At 40.7% G+C, this 22,126-nt stretch overlaps 1 protein-coding gene across 5 annotated transcripts in view; it reads left to right on the top strand.

Annotated features, from left to right (window-relative positions):
• The window catches only part of THRAP3 (thyroid hormone receptor associated protein 3), a 70,660-nt gene that overhangs the window by 23,390 nt on the left and 25,144 nt on the right, over positions 1–22,126 (top strand). For 3 of the 5 annotated variants that reach the window (XM_004266456.4, XM_049697761.1, XM_049697758.1), the window contains exon 2: positions 7,267–7,375. The exons of 1 other annotated variant lie outside the window; for it this stretch is intronic. The gene's annotated coding sequence lies outside the window, so the exon portion shown is untranslated. The remainder of the gene's footprint in view (positions 1–7,266; positions 7,376–22,126) is intronic. One more of the 5 variants, XM_033422134.2, reaches the window with a different exon arrangement.

The raw sequence follows: 22,126 nt of genomic DNA, 5'->3' as shown, positions 1-22,126 counted from the left end.
AGATTTCCTTAGGTTTTTCTTTTTTTTTTTTTTTGAGGTACGCAGGCCTCTCACTGTCGTGGCCTCTCCCGTTGCGGAGCACAGGCTCCGGACGCACAGGCTCAGCGGCCATGGCTCATGGGCCCAGCCGCTCCGCTGCATGTGGGATTCCCCGGACCGGGGCATGAACCGGTGTCCCCTGCATCAGCAGGTGGACTCTCAATCACTGTGCCACCAGGGAAGCCCCTTTTTTTTTTTTTTTTTTAATTTTTAATTTTTAAAAAATTTTTGGCTGTACAGCGAGGCATGTGGGATCTTTAGTTCCCTGACTAGGGATCGAACCCACGCTCCCTGCAGTGGAAGCACAGAGTCTTAACCACTGGACCACCAGGGGAAGTCCCCAGATTTTCTTAGTTTTTACCTAATGTCCTTTTTCTGTTCCAGGATCTCATCTAGGATATACATTAAGTTGTTATGTCTCCTTAGGCTTCTCTTGGCTGTGACAATTTCTCACACTTATTTTTGGGGACCTTGACAGTTTTGAGGAGTACTGGTTAGCTGTATTGTAGAATGTCCCTCAATTGGGATTTGTCTAATATTTTTCTAATGATTTATACTACTGTTATGGATTTGGGGGAGAAAGAACACAGAGGTAAAGTGCCATGTCGTATCAAGGAATACATGCTATCAGTGTGACTTCTTGTTTAGCTGTGATTATCTGGCTAGGTTTCTCCAAAAAATTACTCCCTCCCCTCCCTGCCACAGTGTGTACTCTTTGGAAGAAAATCGCTAGGCATACCGACGTCCACTTAAGGAGTGGAGAGTTATAGTCCACCTCCTTGAGGGTGGCGTATATACATAAATTATTTGTAATTCTTCTGCCTGGGAGTTTGGTCTTTTCTCATCCATTTATTTATTTATTCAGTCACTTATTTATATCAATATGGACTCATGGGTATTTTTGTTATAATCCAGTACTTTATTTTGTTCTAATTTTTTTTTTTTTTTTTTTGCGGTACGCGGGCCTCTCACTGTTGTGGCCTCTGCCATTGCGGAGCACAGGCTCCGGACGCGTAGGCTCAGCGGCCATGGCTCACGGGCCCAGCCGCTCCGCGGCATGTGGGATATTCCCGGACCGGGGCACAAACCCGTGTCCCCTGCATCAGCAGGCGGATTCTCAACCACTGCGCCACCAGGGAAGCCCTGTTCTAATTTTTTGATTTTTACTATTGAGAGCTCTTTCAGTTGGACGGGAGTGTCCTTTTGACATACCCCCTTTATTGTGTGTAGTGGTGTTTTTTGTTGTTGTTGTTTAGCACTTCCTCACTTTCTGGCACTATAAGATACTCCCAAGCTCATACTGTGAATCCCCTCCCCCAGCCCTAGATTCAGCCATTTCTCCAAGGGGCCCTGGTTTCTTTTATTGGAGAATGGTATTAGAAATCAAGATCTGGGTGCTAGGTGTGCACATTGCTACTGGAGGGTTATTCCTTCCACATCTTCTCAGCTGACAAAGCAAGGAAATACATCTGTATACTAACATATATTCCATATACTTACAGAAATATCTAAGTATTTCTTATTTCTACATATCTTCATTTGTATCTGTATTAAGCTGGACATGAATTACTGATATCTCCAACTCTAATCCAGTACCTCATTGATCATTCTAGTCTCTTCCTTTTTTATCTATAATCTCCCTCTCCCAACAGTGAGAAACTTGGCTCTCACCGTTTGCCATCCATTTACTCATTAGTTCCAGTATACGTGTAGTGTAGTGGTTTCAGGATTGTTAACCTGTACCCTTTAACAACTTTACAACTAGAAAACTTTAACAAGTAGAACACAGTGGTTATATGCAGTTCCTTTTGCTTTTTATCTTCTCATTTCACTTATTTCCATAGTTAACTTAGGTTAGCACCCTTCCTCTCCACCTGCCCTATTTTTTAATTGACTACTTATATTGCTCCCATTGTCCTCACCCCTTCAAATCAAAAGGCTAATAGTCTTAAACAAGTTCATTTTCTCGAGACACATTTTTTAGGCTCTTGCAGTCAAACATAATTTAATTAACTCACTATAGATAAACGACTTTTCTCCTTATGCTAACAGATACAACACTCAGAAACTTACTTTGGTTGTAGCCTTATTTTTGTTTATTTTGTTTTTATGAAGGTTTTCTGTTTTGATAAGATACTCTGTTTTAAATTTTTAAAAAATTTCCAGCAGTTGGTTTCCTGTGAGTTGGGAATATTGTGTGAGTGCTTAGTTTGGTAATGTCGACACATACTGTGTTCTTGGCCCAGCTATGGTGTCATTTCATAGTAAACACAATGTGTTGCCATCTAATTGGATTAAAAAAAAGCACCCACGCTCCATGTGTGATATGACAGAATACATGGTACTTGAAATGCTTTTTATTTATATTTATTTATTTATTTTTAAAATTTATTTATTTATTTATTTATGGCTGTTTTGGGTCTTAGTTGCTGCACGTGGGCTTTCTCTAGTTGCAGCAGGCGGGGGCTACTCTGTTGCGGCGCGTGGGCTTCTCATTGCAGTGGCTTCTCGTTGTGGAGCACGGGCTTCAGTAGTTGTGGCTCGCGGGCTCTAGAGCGCAGGCTCAGTAGTTGTGGCACACAGGCTTAGTTGCTCTGCGGCATGTGAGATCTTCGTGGACAAGGGCTCAAACCCGTTTCCCCCGCATTGGCAGGCGGATTCTTAAACACTGTGCCACCAGGGAAGTCCCTGAAATGCTTTTTAGTTACAATTGCTTCACCACAATTTGTAGCAGCGCAAAGTGGTGAGACCACTGCTTTTAGTCACTTTTGCAACTACTCTGCTGTTGTAGTGTGAAAGCAGTTATCTATAAACAAATGAACCTGGCTGTGTTCCAGTAAAACTTCACGGATACTGAAATTGGAATTTCATAGAATTTTCACACGTCATGAAATACTTTTTTTTTTTTTATTTTTTTGTGGTACGTGGGCCTCTCACTATTGTGGCCTCTCCTGTTGCGGAGCACAGGCTCCGGACGCGCAGGCTCAGTGGCCATGGCTCACCGGCCCAGCCGCTCCGCGGCATGTGGAATCCTCCCGGACCGGGGCACGAACCCGTGTCCCCTGCATCGGCAGGCGGACTCTCAACCACTGCGCCACCAGGGAAGCCCATGAAATACTTTTGATATTTTTCTACCATTAAAAAAAAAATGTAGAAATTTGGGAATTCCCTGATGGTCCGGTGGTTAGGACTCCGCACTTCCACTGCAGGGGCGCCTGGGTTTGATCCCTGGTCGGGGAACTGAGATCCTGCAAACTGAGCGGGCAGCCAAAAAAAAAAAAAAAAGGAACAGTAGAAACTATTCTTAACTCATAGGTGGTACAAAAACAGGTTGGGCTGTGTGACATCATTTGCTCACCCCCCCAAGCGAAGAAGGCCCTGTATACTGGACACGTTTGGAAGTATCTGTCTTTCTCTCCAAAACCATTCATAGTAATTTCACCAGTCTTAGATTCAGTATTGGTCCCTGATTCATACCAGGGAAGCTGCTTGGAGCAAGACATTGCACAGTTTTCTGTGGTAAAACACTAAAGGTTTATTTGCCTAGCTGTCATAATCTTATCAATTCCTAGTATTTTTTTCAATGGGGAGTGGATAAGATTAAATTTTGTCATTGGCTACTTTGGGTTAACTTGAATAGAAGACACAGTCCTCTTTTGTTCCTATTTATTTATTCATTCATTTTTGGCTGCGTTGGGTCTTTGTTGCTGCCTGCGGGCTTTTCTCTAGTTGTGGGGCTTGTTGCAGTGCGAGGACTTCTCATTGCGGTGGCTTCTCTTGTTGCGGAGCACGGGCTCTAGGCATGCGGGCTTCAGTAGTTGTGGCTCACGGGCTCTAGAGCACAGGCTCAGTAGTTGGGGCGTGTGGGCTTTGTTGCTCCGTAGCATGTGGGATCTTCCAGACCAGGGCTCGAACCCATGTACCCTGCATTGGAAGGCGGATTCCTAACCACTGTGCCACCAGGGAAGCCCTTTTGTTCACTTTTATTCAACTTGATTTTGAAAGTAGACACATTAGTCCTTAAGTATTGTAGAAGCATCATGTGCCTTGTGGTCTTTTTCTTTTTTTGGCTGTGCAGTGCGGCATGCGGGATCTTAGTTCCCCGACCAGGGATTGAACCTGCGTCCCCTGCATTGAAAGGCGGATTCTTAACAGGTGGACCTCCAGGGAAGTCCCTGCATGGTGGTTTAAAGGATTAGCTTTAACCTCAGGTTCATAGGAGCAGACAAGGTCATCTTTGTGCTTCCTTATCTTATGTATTTCTCAATACAAGATTATCAGGGGTGCTTGAGGTGAGATAAAAAACATTTCAAATCTTTAACTGTAGAAAGTAAAAATGCTTTAACTGTAGGAAGTAAAAACTTAGAATGTTAGTGCTCACTCTTTGGATTTAGGAACTATGTTGTTACGTAAGGTATAGTGTATGGAACGTGGGGGCATTCTGAGCTGCACTCTAGTTTAAGCCACTGCCGTCCTTTTCCTGGATAGTTGTAGGCAATATCTAACAATTTCTTCTGCTCTTGCCCTGTTAAGGTCTGTTCTACACTCAGCAGCCAAGATCCTTTTAGAACGTGATTCTGGTCCTTACTCCTCTGCTCAAAACAGTGCTGTGGCTGCCTACATAACCTGTAGGAAAGCCAAAGTCCTTACGATGGCTTGCAAGGCCCTTTCCATTCACCCATGTCTCTGACCTGATCTTCCAGCTGTTCCCTGGAAACTGTTGGCATTGCAGCCACTCTGTTTTTCTGTCTTCCTTAGATACACCAGGCATGTTCCCTCTGCAGGGTCTTTGCACTTGCTCTTTCCTCTATTTGGTCCCTTTTGCCTTCAGATAAAGTACAGCATACTGTTTCTGTTAATCTTTGCCTTCTCTGACCACAGTACATAAAAGAGTAACTCTTATTCCTCATGTGCTTCCATCTGCCCCTTAGAATGTAAGCTCCAGGAATGAAGAGATATTTTAAAAATTTATTTATTTTTGCCTGCGTTGGGTCTTCGTTGCTGTGCGCCAGCTTTCTCTAGTTGCGGTGAGCGGGGGCTGCTCTTCGTTGTGGTGCGCTGGCTTCTCATTGAGGTGGCTTCTCTTCTCTCATTGTAGAGCACAGTCTCTGGGCGTGTGGGCTTCAGTAGTTGTGGCACGCACGCTCAGTAGGTGTGGCTTGCGGGCTTAGTTGTTCCAAGGCATGTGGGATCTTCCCGGACCAGGGATGAAACCCATATCTCCTGCATTGGCAGGCAGATTCTTAACCACTGGGCCACCAGGGAAGTCCCTGAGGAGATTTTTAATTGCTGAATCTCTGTTGCCTAAAATAGTGCCTGGCAATGTAGTAGGTACTTAATAAATTTTTTGTTGAAGTAAGTGGACAGTTAAAATGGAAATTGTGTAGAAGGGAAAAAGATATATTGTCGGTAGTGCTGTGGTGTCCTTCCTAATATACCCTGACGAAAGGCAGGTCGGGAGAATGAGGCTGAAAAGCACGCCTATCATTGTCCCAATGACTCAAGCAGGACAAGTTTGGGGGTGCATAAAAATTGGTGGCAGGCGACTTAGGGCTTCAGGTGTCTCCTTGCTGTCATAGAATAACTAAGGGCCAGAGCCTCAGATTTGCTTCTCCACCCATTGCAACAATGGAAAATTGAAGATTTGTTGTGATGAGAAAATTCTTGCCAGTGTCGAAGAGGTTAATTAATAGGGAAGAAACATGATGGGGTAGAAAAAGGAAGGTTGCGTGTGTGTGTGTGTGTTAACTGGCTAGAATTTTAAAGGTGGATGTATTGGAATAGTTCTTTAATCAGTGCATTGTAGAGTAAGCGGTTCCCAGTTTTGTAGCAGTCATCGGGGGTTCCCTCAAGCTGACCGATGTCATGAACCCCTGTGCCTCTGCAGTTAGAAACAGGGAAAGTTTTGGTTGATGAATTCCCAGAATGACTTGCAAGAATATATGCAAAAGTATTGTGAAAGAATGAGTTTTTGTAAGTGCTGTATTTTTGCTATTTATCAACTAAGCGAATACATACCAACATTGTCATTAATTTGCCAAATGGTCTGACTGAATAGTAATTTCATCTGGATAAGTCTTAGTTTTAACAGTAGGTTTTTGTTGCCTCTTTGTAATGTTAATTACCTGATAACCTTTGGTATAGGTCAAGAGTTTATTGCTTGTGTATTCAGTTTATTCAGTGGACACATATCAGTGTATATAGAGTTTGCAGCCTTGTGAGGTAAGTTGACATATTAACAGACATAATGATATGCGTGTAAGGAGAACCATGTCTAGGGTAACAGAGAAGCAATACCTAACCCAGCCTGGGTGAGCCAGGGACAGCTTGCTGGGGAAGGAGACCCTCGTAAGAATGAGTAGGAGTTTGCTGAGAGGGGAGTTGAGGGCTCCCCACTTACTGAGAGACTATAGCTTAAGGTAATGCATTCTCTTCTCTCCTGGCTAAATAGGCAAGGATTCAGCTATGTGCAAACCACAGGTTCAGAGAAAGCTAAGGTGGGTATCCTTGACTGAGTCAATGAATAAGTGAAAAAAGAGATTAATGTCAAGACCGCGTCTTCAGATTATGTAATTTTTAGGTGCCTTCCTACTTTATAGTATTATGAATGAACGAAAAAACTTTAATCTAGGAGTGAGGACGTTAATTACATACTGAGCTTGCTGATCTTGGAACTTTGTTTTCCTGTTTGTTTGGGATAATACTACATTGCTTTGCTATATGGCCATGTTAGTAGTATTTGGATCTGGGAATAATTAAACAACTGGATCTGAAGGGTTTTTTTGTGCTTTGAGGGATGAGTGTGGGGAGTTACTTTAACTTGAAATGTATTTGTTAAATTTAGTTCAGCATACTTGAAAGTTTTTTGTTTCAAGCATCTAATTCTTCTGAAGTTATTCTCCAGGTTGAATTACGGACTTTGCAAATTAAACTTGTATAATGCAAACCATAGCACCTGAAATATTGCCAGTGAAAGTATCAGGTTACAAGAGGAAGGTTTTAGCTTTCCATACTTTCCAACCTTACTATAGGAGGTTGGGTGGATGAAAATGAGTATGAGAGACCCTCAGGCCAGTATACTTTGGGAGAGAATCCTGTGTCCACTTGGAGTTAATTTGAGGGCTAGAGGAGAGTTTCTGCTTATAGATTCCAAGCATCTGTATTTCAAGATGCAGTCTGCAAGGTTTGGGTAGCTATTTTATCACTGCTTATTTCTTCTCATTCCAGAGTTGTATCCTGACTTTGTAAATTGGAGAAGCCAGCGCGGCACTGCCAGTATTCTTTGAGGTAGTGTCTGTTTGGGGTCTGGTGCAAGTCGAATCATTGTTCAAATAAGGTAAATGCATGGTGGTAAAAGGAACTAATAATAACTTCATTGGCTTACAGAGCCAGTCTTATGTTGTTTATCCAGAAAATTCCTTAATAGAAGTTCTGGGTTCTTATTAAACAATATTTATCTTTCAGTTTAAAAAACTGAAATAGGCTGATAAAGTAGCCGCTCTCCTCTCTGATTCCATCCCAAGTTGTAGAATCAGCAGTTACTTTCTTATTTTAACTAACTTTTGAGTTTTTAAATAACACATGTTTATTCACTTGAACATACTGAAAAAGATCAGCCATAAACTTGACACATATACAGTCACTGTTAATAGTTCAGTGAACAGTCCCTTGTCATGCATATGTTACTCTGATATGTGTGTATATAATCAAAATTGGAGTTGTGTTTTTTGTCACTTGGTTCTTGTTAACAAGAAAAGTTTTCTCTGTTTGCATTTTTAAATGACTCATGGCATTTCATCATTGGATGTACCATATAATTTATCTAACTAGTTCCTTTTTGGTAAACATTTAGGCTTTTCTCTCATTTTTCCATGTGTTAGGTAACTGTGTGATGGACATGAATAAATTTATGCATACAGTTGATTTCCCCCCATAGTACAGTTTCTTCTCAAATTTTAAAAAACATTCTATATATTTATTTAAACCTTTTTTGTTTTACTTTTTATTAATACATGTACAAAAACCCTATACGTAGTCATGTCAGACCATCAGCTCCACAGGGCTTTTTATGAAAAACAGTCCCTCCCACCCCTTTTTCAGTCCCTAGAAGTAATCATTTCCAACTCTTTACAGTTTCTTTTGGTATTACCTCTAAAATAATAAGCTTATTTTGCTACTTATAGATTTTTCAGTTTTGGGTATTATCTATTAACTTTCTACTTTGGATAATGGTAGAATTCTCTGACCACCTCACATGTCCATATTTATTGTCACTCTGGTTGTAATTGAATTTTGGTTAGAGCAGTATTCACTGTTAACAGTATTAAGGTTATGTATAGCTTGTTCACAGACAAATGTCATATGGTATGGTTAATTTTTTTTTTTCTGTACAACTTTTTGTTTTCTCTGTTATTAATAATTATCTTTTTCTGGTCTGTTTTGTTTAGTTTCTATGTTCTTATCAGTAATTTCTTTCTAAACTACCCAGAAGTGTAAATTCTTCCTCAATACTTTAAGCATTTTGGTTATATTATAAATTTTATCTTAGAGATATATATATATATATTTTTAAATATTTATTTATTTATTTGGTTGCACCTCGTCTTGTGGCAGGCGGGCTCCATAGTTGCGGCTTGAGGGCTCCTTTTAGTTGTGGCTCACCAGCTCCTTAGTTGTGGCATGCGAACACTTAGTAGCGGCATGCATGTGGGATCTAGTTCCCCGACTAGGGATTGAACCCAGGCCCCTTGCATTGGGAGCGCAGGGTCCTAACCACTGCACCACCAGGGAAGTCCCCTTAGAGATATTTTCTAATCTGCTTCATTCTGAACATGTGCTCTAGGCAGCTGGGATGTTGTTATCACAGCATCATCATCCTGAAGATTTTTCCTACATTTTTTTGGTTTTGTTAATGGTAAGAAGAAGGAATCTAACATTTTGTATTAAGTCATTAATCAGTTGTCCCAACTATTCACTAATAGTGTTTTTATTATTGTTGCCTTATTTCATCTTTAAATACTTAGTGATAACAAGCGTTTCTTCTCTCTCCAGACTCAGCAAGCAAAATATAATTGATATTTCCATACTTCTTATTTTTCACCATGTGGAACTATGACAGTTCTTCAAGAGACTTAAGTATTGGAAACTAGAAAACAAAGACTAGAAGGACATGTACATAGGAAGCCAGTTGCATAATTTAAAAAATAAGTATACTGGATTTTCCCCTCTAAGATCCTTTGTCTTTTAAAGCTGCTTTTGATTTTTTTGATTAATTCAGTCAGTAGACGCTTGAGTGCTTGTTACTGTGCCTGTTCTCTGTTGCTAGGGATAACCGGCAATGAGCAAGACAAACAGGACCCCCATTCTTTTTTTTTTTTTGCTGTACGCTGTTGTGGCCTGTCCCGTTGCGGAGCACAGGCTCTGGACGCACAGGCCCAGCGGCCATGGCTCACAGGCCCAGCCGCTCCGCGGCATATGGGATCCTCCCGGACCGGGGCACGAACCCGTGTCCCCTGCATCGGCAGGCGGACTCTCAACCACTGCGCCACCAGGGAAGCCCCAGGACCCCCATTCTTGAGGAGCTTACATTCTAGTTTGGGAAGGCAAATACGATAGTTTCATATTTCCTAAGTGTAGGAAAGAAGTTTGACTACAAGATAACAGTGAGGTGTCATTAGGTAGAATGCCAAGGAATAATACCTTTTCGAGTTAGGTGACAAGCTGAGATCTGAAGGATGAGAAAGGAGCCAACCATGCTTTAGACTGCAGAAGGGTGTTTGTTCATGTAGTGAGAACTGCAAGTATAAAGGTGCTGAGACTATAAATGCTTGTAAGTGTTCAAGGAACAGAAAGAAGGCCTTTGTGACTCCAGTAGAGTGATTGATTCGGGAGAGAGTGGTTTGAGATGATGTTGGAAAAGTAGGCAGGATTCAGATCATTTAGAATGTTGAAATTATGGCAAGCTGGAGCTTTCATATATAAATCTGATGAATTCAGTTTTGTTCCTTTAAAAACAAACAAACAAACACAAGATGTTACAGAAAAGAATCAGACCTATTTGTCTATGTAGTTAATATTGCTGTTCCTTATGAGCCAGAGAGGGGAGTTGCACTGATCATATGTATCTGAACTGAGTTCTGGTTCAGTGTCTGGATCTGTCTGCGCTTGGGGTAGTTGAGTGGTCTCTAAATTTAGATAGCTTTGAATAGTGCCTTAATGAATTCGTTTTAGATTTAGAAGCAAAAGGTTGGGTTCTTGATTTCTTTTGTAGACTCAGGTGACTGGTAAGGTCCAGAATGATAGCAGATCTTGAAATTATTTTTGGTTTCTTATGTAGAGTTGTGTGCGTATTTAAGCCATCTCTTTTTTTTCCCCTTATGTGGTAAAGTGTAGATATAAATGGAAAGACATCAGGTGGTTATCTCAACAGGAAAGTCTTAGTGGATGAAGACTAGAAACTGCAAAAATAAATGATGAATTTAAAAGTGACTAATATTGGATAAGGTTCAGAACTTGAGCATTTGAAAAGACATAATCATTGTTGTCCTTTAGGACAGCGCTATCCAAGAGAAGTCCAGTGTGAGTCACATGTAATTTCAAATTTCCTAGCATCCACATTAAGAAATAAAAAGAAGCAGATGAAATTTATTTTAATGTAATTTAATGTATCCAACACATTCTTATTTCAACATGTAATTAATATTAAAAGTCCTTAATGAAGTATTTTACATTCTGAGTTTTGTACTAAGTCTTTGAAATCCTGTATTTTATACCTACAGCTCATCCCAGTTCAGGCCAGCCACATTTCAGGTGCATGGTAGCTACATGTGTATGGGACACTGCAGCTCTTAGGGTTCATACTTCTGAAGCAATGGATAAATAGATATGATCTAGTTATTGAAAGTTATTGAAAACCCTGCCATGTTGTGAACATCATTCAAAGCAGTGATAGTTTAACAAATAAGGAAATAAATTTAAAAACATATATTTTTCCCTCTTCTAAATCTCTGTGTGATAGACTTGTTTGGGGAAGCTCATTTTATCCCCAAAAGGCTAACGTCTATAAAAGATGTCAAACAACTTATCTCCTAAGAGAGTTGTAAACAGACTTTATGTAGAACAAGCTTTATGTACAACTCCGTGTAAGCAGTGGCTTTCTGTGTATCGATGGTGGGATGAAGAGAGAACACAGTCCTAGTCCTTGGAATCTGTAAAGAATGTCCGTAAACCAGTGGATCGGAATTCCTGTTCTGGTTTCCTGAATAAGAATCTTGATAGATGGACTTTTTAAAAAGCTCTGTAGGTGATTGCAATATATACCACTGGTTCAGCCCAAGGTCTTAGTAATAATAACTTAATTAAAAAAATAGTTGTGTGATGATTGGCTGTTAAACTTAGTTTTTAAAAAGGTTTATCATAATGAGAGCTGGAAGGAAGCCATAGGTGATTAGTTAACATAGCCTGTAGTATCTTTATTAAGTCAGGAAAGCTGAGAGTTCCTCTAAAAAATGGGAAGGATATATTCCCCAATGGTAACACATTTAAAACAGTAACTAAAATTGCCGTCAGCCTACCCTAGGGATATAGGAGAGGAGCCTCTGGGGTGAATCGAAGATTATTTAAGTTGCTGTCTGTGCTGTTCATTCTATTTCTCTAATGATGAAAGGTTAATTGCATAGATGATCCTGAGCCTAATAGACACCCATTGAGCAAATTCTCAGGAGAAAATACCACAAGTCGCCTACATTGGGAATATTAGATGAGTAAGTTCTAAATGAAAGGCCCCTCAGTTTGCTGTTGATTTTTCCCTGCTACCATCCAGCAGCAAAGGGATTTATTCTACAAAGGTCAGGACCCTAGAATTTGACCTTTTTTGCTTTTCTGCACCTCTTCAGTGCAACACATGCCAGTTTAGCTAATAAAGTTATAAAACACATTATTGTTCTGTGTAGGAAGCTATCTGATTGCTTACTAATAGCAGGAAAATAGAATCAGTGGTGAAATCTGTTTGCTCTCAGAGAAGTTCCTAAATATCTCCCTCTCACCACTCTAGGGTTGTAGCTAAACATAGCTTAAGGTGTGAAGTCACATGTTGAATGGCAGGCAGTTTACGTACACTTTTTAATTCCTGTGGCGGTCTTATGAGGTGTAGGTCATGTTTGGAAGATTGAGAGAGTAAGTATCTTGTCCAGCTAATGGGTGGAGGAGCCAAGATTTGAACCCAGTTATTTTTTTGGTGCCAAGCCACTACTCACTGCAGAACCTAGCCCAGTATTATAAAGTGACTCTCTAAGGTTCTCTTCCTTTGGGACAGGGCATTTCAGAATGATAATTTGCTTCAGCATATTCCCTCACTTACACCCACTTTTATATGCCCATCTTGAAATAACATTATATTATGGAAAACACTAAATGAAACCTGGATTCTAGTCCTAGCTGTTTGCTTACTGTGTATTGGGATTATGGATTCTCTTTCCGCTGAGCAGGGATTTCCCAATTATCTATCTACTTTGGTCTTCTCATAATTGTGAGATGTGGGCACCATTACCTCGTCTTTTTTTTTTTGTTTAATAAACTTTTTGTTTGAGAATAAGATTTACAGAAAATTGCAAGGATTGTACAGAATTCCTGTATTAGTTTGCTAGGGCTGCCATAACAAAGTATGACAGACTGGGCGGCTTAAGCAACAGCAGTTTATCACCCCACAGATCTGAAGGCTAGAAGTACAAAAATCAAGAGGTTGGCAGGGGCTTCCCTGGTGGCGCAGTGGTTAAGAATCTGCCTGCCAATGCAGGGGACACGGGTTTGAGCCCTGGCCTGGGAAGATCCCACATGTCGCGGAGCAACTAAGTCCGTGCGCCACAACTGCCAAGCCTGTGCTCTAGAGCTTGCGAGCCACAACTACTGAGCCCATGTGCCACAACTACTGAAGCCCGTGCGCCTAGAGCCTGTGCTCTGCAACAAGAGAAGCCACTGCAGTGAGAAACCCGTGCATTGCAACTAAGAGTAGCCCCCGCTCGCCACAACTAGAGGAAGCGTGCGCACAGCAACGAAGACCCAATGCAACCAAAAAAAAAAAATTTATATATATATAAAAAAGAGGTTGGCAGGATTGGTTCCTTCTGAGACCTGTGAGGGAAGGGTCTCTTCCAAGGTCTCGCTCGTCGGCTTGTATTAGATGGCTGTCTTCTATTTCTCTTCATATCGTCTTCTCGCCACATATCTCTGTGTCCAGATTTCCCCTTTTATAAGGATACCAGTCATATCTGTAAAGACCCTGTCTCCAAATGAGGTCACTTTCTGAGGTGCTTGGTGTTAGGACTTCAGTATATACATTTTAGGGTTAGGGAGACACAGTTTAACCTGTAACAGTCCCTATATTCCCTATGCCCAATTTCTTCTATTATTAACATCTTACATTAGAATGGTACATTTGTCACAATTAATGAACCAGTATTGATACACTATTATTAACTAAAGTGTAAGCCCTATTTTTTTTTTTTGTAAGCCCTATTTTTAACACATAAAACTTCAATTCAGGGGGGGAATATGACTTGGAAAAGATTTCAAAATTAGTGACCTCCTTTCTGACTTTAGTACAAGCAAAAGAAAACTTCCCAAGTCACATTATGAGCCTGAAAAGATATTTTCTACCTATAATTACAACAGGATTTTCTTGTTTTCTGCATCCAGCAGAGTACTTAGCATGGAGTAAGTATTCATTAAAATCTGATAGAATGAACAGAAACATGCTCTCGGTACTTGTTGGGCCATGATATTTTTTGCGAGAGTATACTCAACAATAATCTTACCAAAGTAAAGTACAGAGATTGTGAAACCTGCTTTAATGAGAAAGCAAAACTATTTAAAAAATTGTGAAATGATTGTGTATTTACCTTTCCAGTAACCAGCGCTTGGTGCGAAGTCCTATTTATGTTTATGAAGCCCAGTCTACTAAGCTGAAACTTTGTTTGTTTGGCTATGCCAGGTCTTCGTTGCGGCACACGGGATCTTTCTTTTTTTAGTTGTGGCATGTGAACTTTTAGTTGCGGCATGTGGGATCTAGTTCCCTAACTAGGGATTGAACCCAGGCCCCCTGCGTTGGGAGTGTGGAGTCTTAGCCACTGGACAACCAGGGAAGTCCCCTGAAACTTTAGAAGTTAAGTTGTATGTTCGGTATTAACCACCTTTAACAAATGAATAAACTGAAATCTACAAAGACTGTTACTTCCTTAAAGTCCCCCAGAATGCCTTTCTTATTCCAAGTCACTTCCTTTTGCTATTAGATAAACCATATATTTAAAACACGGTGCAGGCAGATGAAGTTGAGTTTACCACCTTCTAGGAGGTATACTTATAATAGAAGAGATAGATGTGTAAATTTGCTTGCATATATTTTCTTTTACTAGCTTTTTTCAGACTGGTGGCTTGAGACCTAAGTTTATTACTTGTGTGTATTTTTCAGAATTTTCCAGCATTGATTGATTAAATTATGTTGCTTTCTGTGACTATTACATAATATCCCAGCTATCTTAAGATTTTCATATGTTTTTATTTCTGATTGGGGGAGAAACAGCAGTTTGATGGAAAGAATGAATAAAGGGGTTTCCCAGCAAAGGTTTGTCATTTTGATCTTAAATTATTCAATCTTCTCTGGTGTTTTTTACAAAAAACAAAACACAAAGAGAAACATTTATGAAACTCTTGTTCCTTTGTGGAAATCAGGCCTGAAATAATTAGTGGCATGCTGTATTCTGTGCAATATGGAAAATAGCTATCTCACTGAATTTTTCCTGCCTTTCCAAGTTACTGAGAAGTAGTGGTCCTGTTCCTTTAAAAAATGAAAGATGGAAGGGGTGGAGTTTGCCATGTCTTTGGGACAGAGAAACTATTCAGTCTCTGAAGAGCCGGAAGGAAATGTGACCTCTTGCTGGCTGTGTGATGGAAAGAAGCTAGCGGCAGTGTCCCTCAGCCTGACGGAGTCTGTTGCAGAGCCCTGACTTGCTCTGGAAACTCTTTTTTCCCAAGTGAGGTTGGTGCTGCCTGAATTTGGTGTAGGTGAACTGCCCCCATGCAAGTGATAGTTTAAGTACAGTCAGCAGGTAAGTAATCAAGTCCCTGGTCAGCTATTTTCAGGCAGATGCACTGGTTTTTATAAAGCGGTAGAATATGTTATGAATCTTAAATGATTTCTTCTACAGTAAATTTCAGAATTGATAGGATGGAAGTGGAGGGATGATTCTTTTTTAAAAGCAAAAAAATTTTTTTAAAAAATAAATTTATTTTTGGCTGTGTCAGGTCTTCATTGCTGTGCACGGGCTTTCTTTAGTTGTGGCGAGCAGAGGCTACTCTTCATTGTGCGCAGGCTTCTCATTGCTATGGCTTCTCTTGTTGTGGAGCACGGGCTCTAGGCACGCGGGCTTCGGCAGTTGTGGCACGCAGGCTGAGTAGTTGTGGTTTGCGGGCTCTAGAGCGCAGGCTTAGTAGTTGTGGTGCACTTAGTTGCTCCGGCATGTGGGATCTTCCCCAGACCAGGGCTTGAACCCGTGTCCCCTGCATTGGCAGGCAGATTGTTAACCACTGCGCCACCAGGGAAGCCCTAAAAGCAAAAAGTTTAACCCTCGGGCTTCCCTGGTGGCGCAGTGGTTGAGAGTCCGCCTGCCGATGCAGGGGACATGGGTTCGTGCCCCGGTCTGGGAAGATCCCACATGCCGCGGAGCGGCTAGGCCCGTGAGCCATGGCTGCTGAGTCTGCGCGTCCGGAGCCTGTGCTCCGCAATGGGAGAGGCCCACGTACCGCAAAAAAAAAAAAAAAAAGTTTAACCCTCACCACTTAATTCCATTTTTAGGACATGGCTGAAGTAAGGATGAGGAATCTCCTTCTGTTTGTGTAAACGCTTTAAGTTTTTTTTGCCATTGGTAGAGCTGTTCCAAATCCTCATTTTATTGACGAAAAATAGGCACAGAGAGGTTAAAAACACCTTCAAATAAGGGGTTTTGCGTTTATTAGGAGCATAAGTTTAGTTTTGGTAAATTTCTCTCATTTAAGGTGCCCATTATTTATTTACTTATTTTTAGCTTTTCATTGCTCACCAGTGGCAATGAAGATCACTTCTGCCCTGATCAGAGGTCCTGATACAGAGGGAAGAAAGCAGTTTGCAACAGCCAAACAGGAGGCTAGAATGACATCTGTTATTTATTAGTTGATGACTGGTGCTTGGGCTCTAAAGGAGGGAAGTCAAGAAGACTCTCTCTGAGGTAGGATGGGCACCCTGCTGGTTAGACAGGAGCCCACAGTCCCCACGCCCACCCACAGAATACAGGTATCTGGTGGCTTTTGGAAAAGAACTCTGTCAGAACAGGTCTGTTTCGCATTTGGGAGCCCAAAGCATCCAACATAAGTAGCAGTACTGTTAGAAAGGAATTACTTATTTTCCTCAAGTTTGAAGTGATGGCAAAGAGTCCTCATTTTTTCCTGTTTTTGCTGTGCAGTTTATTACGAATTTTCTAAGAGACAAATAACACAGTGCTCCTGTTTGCTGTCCAGAGAAATCGGGGCTGGCAAAGGAAGGACAGAGATTGACTTTTGGAGGACTTGGAATTGAACCTTTGTGGATAAGAGCTGGCTTATCCATCTGGCCAGTACTTCCCACACTGGCAGTATTCTTGACCTAGGGGGAAAAAGCTCTTTTATTATTATAAGTTATCCATGTGTATTTTTATGTGAGGCTTGCCATTCCTTAATTGATGTACTTTTAAACTATTGGATTGGCCAAAAAGTTCGTTCGGTTTTAAGTACACTCTTCATTTTCACCACCAACTTTATCGAAGTTTATTCATTAACTGAACGAATTTTTTGGCCAACCCAATAAATGCTTCAGAGGTTACCCTCAGGGAAGCTTCTTAATACTCACTTAGAAAACACTTAGAAAAATTATCTGTGTCAATGGATAACTAACATGAGTTAGTTTTTTTTACGTAGTGAAAACAGTACACAAGAGTTGGGCCTTTTGTTGCTGTAGTTACTTGACACAAGAACCGAGGCCAAATACTGTTTCTCTGAGGGTGTGGGCTTTATTGGCTTCCCTTCACTGTCCAGTTTTTGAACACAGGGGTCCCTGTGCTGAATTGTTTCTGTGAAGTTTTTGGAGCTGGTTCCTCTGAATTCTTTCCAGCCTGACAACAACCAATAGGAAGAACAATTGAGAATTTGTTTTGTAAACACATCCATTATTAGCATAAGTTAACTAAAATATATGCTGTCATTAATAAAAAGGTTATTTTCAGGGAAGTTGATAGTAAGGCTAGGATAAAAGCACACTGGTAAACAAATTCCAGTGTCAGATAATCCCCCAAATGCCAAGTAAACGGTTGAAGTGAGCTCTGAATTTTCACAGTGGCTTCCGGACTCCACAGAGGTAGAAGCTTTAGCTTTTTTTGCTTGCTAACCCCAGAATATAGTTTATGAATGTGTATTTTCTTCCCTCTCTTAATAATTTCTCAGTTGTTATGAAGTAGTCACACTTCTAAAAACAAGTCGCTGAAACAACACACAGTGGGAATGGTATTTTGGACTACTCATGTCCTGTAATTAGGAGGTAGTTTAAGATTGCACTTTGGAATTTACTTTAAATGTGTTTGAACTGAAATCAGTCATTGTTATTTGCTGATAAATGATTCTCCTTTTAGACTTATTTGCAGAGCACACATGGAGAAGCATGTAGAGGTGAGCCTTTTGGGTCCCCTCATTGCATGTCTGGATTTTTTTTTTTTTTTCCCCACCGCTCAGCTTGCGGCATCTCAGTTCCCTGACCAGGGATTGAACCCAGTCCTCCGCAGTGAAAGTGCCAAATCCTCACTGCTAGACCACCAGGGAACTCCTGCACGTCTGGATTTTTTAATGGAAGGATTCTCTAATTTTTTTTTATGGAAAAGGTATGGGGAAATTGCTGCAGAGACTGGCTATATCCACCCAGACTTATTAGGATTTTGACCATGAATTGAGCCCGCCTGCAAAGAGCTGATAATTTTTTAAGCTGGAAGACGGATGTACTTGGGTTCCTTACACTGGTCTTTTCTACTTTTGTCTATGTTTGAATCAATGCCTCCGTAATAAAAACACTAAAAAAAAAAAAATAGAGCCCAGCTGGCTATAAGGCTGGCCTTTCTTAACCTTCTTTAAAGTCATAAAAGAGGGGAAAAATTCCATTGTAATAAAGTTTTCCTGAAATGGACTTTGAATAAAGTACAGTTTTATTTATTTAGGGTCTTGTGGAAATTACTAGGCTAGATTTTTAAAATATCTTAGAAGAAAGTAGGTAGATGTTTGATTCCACATTAAAAGAATTAACACCATTAATGCTATGAATGTCAACAACTTTGTAAAAGACTGTTAGGGGGAAGTCACCTGTAAACTCACTAGCTGAAAATATTTATATGTAAAGTAAGAAGCACATGCTCTTATCCTGTCTGCCCCATTTCATGTCTTTCCCTTCTCCTTCCTCTTCATGTCTTCCTTTCTGCTCCACAGAGGTAACCACTATTAATAGTTTGCTGCATGTGCTTATGTAGATATGTCTTTTTTTTTTTTTTTTTTGCGGTATGTGGACCTCTCACTGATGTGGCCTCTCCCGTTGCGGAGCACAGGCTCCGGACGCGCAGGCTCAGCGGCCATGGCTCACGGGCCTAGCCGCTCCGTGGCATGTGGGATCTTCCCGGACTGGGGCACGAACCCGTGTCCCCTGCAGGTGGACTCTCAACCACTGCACCACCAGGGAAACCCGGGCTAGACATTCTTAAATAGTAAGTCCATCAAATCAGGGTAGCTGAGTTGTCCTCCTTGAAGAAATGATGAGTCCTGGTTTTTCAGGATAGTCCCAATTTATTGATAAAGTCCTGTTCCCCATTGTCAAGCCAAATATCCTGGAAACCTTAAATTGCTAGATACAAATGTCACACCCCCACCCCTAGCCTGTCTCAGCCAGAGCAGGGCAGTAGTCTTTTATTGGACTATATACACTGTATGTTAACTTTTATTTTATTTTATTTTCATTATTATTATTTTTTTTTGCGTTATGCGGGCCTCTCACTGTTGTGGCCTCTCCCGTTGCGGAGCACAGGCTCCAGACGTGCAGGCTCAGCAGCCATGGCTCATGGGCCCAACCACTCCGCGGCATGTGGGATCCTCCCAGACCGGGGCACGAACCTGTGTCCCCTGCATCGGCAGGCAGACTCTCAACCACTGCGCCACCAGGGAAGCCCTATGTTAACTTTTAGATTTGAACTCTCTGGTCCCCCTACTTCTAGGTGGATATTTTTTCTTTAAGTAATTGTTTCGGGGAATTCTTTGGTGGTCCAGTGGTTAGGACTCCATGCTTTCACTGCCGAGGGCCCGGATTCAGTCCCTGGTCAGGGAACTAAGGTCCCACGAGCTGCGAGGTATGGCCTAAATAAATAAATATATGTATGTATGTATGTTATAGTCATTAAATCATAGCCTTTTTTTCCTCTGAACTACAAGAAGACGCAAATTCCCATGCTTCATTTTCCCCGTCAGTATTCATTCATTACTAAAATTTGTGTGTTTATAAAATCATGTCATAGATGTTATACATTTCAGTATGTCAGTGTATCTTATGGAATTTTACATCTTAAATTAGGGACTTGCCTAAAAGGATTCTAAGTCTTATGGTGAGATTTTTGCATTTTTTTTTGGAAGGCTATTTCTTGGGAAGATTTCCATAGTTGATTGTTCTTATCCATTGTTTTGACTATTAGTTTTTTTTTTTTTTTTTATTTTTTTAAATTAAATTTTATTGGAGTATAGGTGCTTTACACTGTTGTGTTAGTTTCTGCTGTGCAGCATACTGAATCAGTTATATGTATACATATATACACTTTTTTTTAGATTTCCTTCCCAGTTAGGTCACCATTTAGTTAACCTTTAGAGGGTGGTGTTTAGTGATCCTGTCCTGAAATTCTCTAGGCTTAGATCTTATTTGGGTCCTGTAACCCAAATTAAACAGATTAAAATAACTGTTGTTCCTTTGTAACACTCCTTCTTCCTTGAATTAGTCATGAGTCCTTGGAGTAAGAATTAGTGATGAAAGTTTCATGATGTTAATATATTCTAATAATGTAAGAAAATAAGATAGAGGCAACTCTTATATACACTACTGAATGTAAAATAGTTAGCTAGTGGGAAGCAGCAGCATAGCACAGGGAGATCAGCTCAGTGCTTTGTGATGACCTAGTGGGGTGGGATAGGGAGGGTTAGAGGGAGGCTCAGGGGAGAGGGGATATGGGGATATATGTATGCATGTGGCTGATTCATTTTGGTGTACAACAGAAACTAACACAGTATCGTGAAGGAATTATACTCCAATAAAGATCTTTTTTTTTTTTTTTAAAAAGAGGCAACTCTGTATGCTTCATTGCTGCAGGGAAACAGGTGGTGCTAGAGAAAGAGGTTGGTGCTTAAAAGAATGCCTAGTACTTTGTTTGGTTTTTAAATTGGTTATGATGTGGATATTGAAGTGAGAGTTAAAACCATGAGAAATGCTGTGATTATGCTCTTTAAGGTGCATAAGATTCTTGAGAAATTTGAATATCCTGTGAGATAGTAAGTTTGATATTAATGGAAATGAGAAAAGGAAAAAAAAAATGGTTTGCTCAGCAAAACCCTGTACAGATATTAAGTTACAGCAGTGGAGTCATTCAAAACAGTTAGGTGTAGATATCCGGAGATCAGACTGTTCACCATATGCAATAGTTCCCTGGCCCAACTCAATTCCTGTGTCCTTTCATGGGTTCAGAGAGCTTTAAAGGACTTAGTTTTGAATTGGTTTTATGTATTAGGAAGGCTGTGGGTGTGTTTTTTGTGTGTGTGTGTGTGTGTTTTGTGGGTGTGTTTTATGTTGTTTTGTTTTCAGGTTATAGTATGTTTGCCTTAAAGTTTTATTTGCTTGATTAGTAGTAAGTCCTCTTTCTATGAAAGAAAATAAACAGTAACATCTTTTTTTTATTTCTCTCTTTATTAACTTTTTTTTTTAACATCTTTATTGGGGTATAATTGCTTTACAATGGTGTGTTAGTTTCTGCTTTATAACAAAGTGAATCAGTTATACATATACATATGTTCCCATATCTCTTCCCTCTTGCGTCTCCCTCCCTCCCACCCTCCCCATCCCACCCCTCCAGGCGGTCACAAAGCACAGAGCCGATATCCCTGTGCCATGTGCCATGCGGCTGCTTCCCACTAGCTATCTACCTTACGTTTGTTAGTGTGTATATGTCCATGACTCTCTCTCGCCCTGTCACAGCTCACCCTTCCCCCTCCCCATATCCTTAAGTCCATTCTCTAGTAGGTCTGTGTCTTTATTCCTGTCTTACCCCTCGGTTCTTCATGACATTTTTTTTTCTTCTTAAATTCCATATATATGTGTTAGCATACGGTATTTGTCTTTTTCTTTCTGACTTACTTCACTCTGGAGAAAAGGGAACACTCTTGCACTGCTGGTGGGAATGTGAATTGGTTCAGCCACTATGGAGAACAGTATGGAGGTTCCTTAAAAAACTACAAATAAAACTACCATATGACCCAACAGTCACATCTTAACGGAAGATCCGAACGAACTTTTTGGCCAACCCAGTAGCTTGACCATTTAGGGCTGCCAAGGTTGGAGCCCCAGGGCAGCCCATTGAGAAGCTGTATTTGGCACTACTTAGTTTTAGGAGCTCAGTCTCCTGCCAAATGTAACCTATCCACAGCGTTCCAAACATGGGGCAAACAGTATTAAATTTAACTACCGAAGTGTTTCTTCTGGTGAATTCAGCAAGACACCTACCATGTGCCAAGCACAATGCTGGCATAGTCACTAGGGACACTAAGAAGAAACTTAACAATCTGGAGTGAGAAGGGGAGAGGAGTAATTGAATTCTTTCTTATCTTTGAGAGTCTTTGATTTAGAGAAGCTTGCTTTGGCCCTCGCTGCCAATATTATTCTTGTTGCTTGGAGTTGAAAAATAAGATCTGTATTTTTAATGACATAAAAGCCATGTAATTATATACCTTAAGGCCTTTGTTTTGT

Source organism: Orcinus orca, chromosome 1 (genome assembly GCF_937001465.1).
Source record: "Orcinus orca chromosome 1, mOrcOrc1.1, whole genome shotgun sequence".
NCBI lineage: Eukaryota > Metazoa > Chordata > Mammalia > Artiodactyla > Delphinidae > Orcinus > Orcinus orca.
Note: the sequence above shows the minus strand (reverse complement) of the source record. Positions and strands in the feature narration are given on the sequence as shown.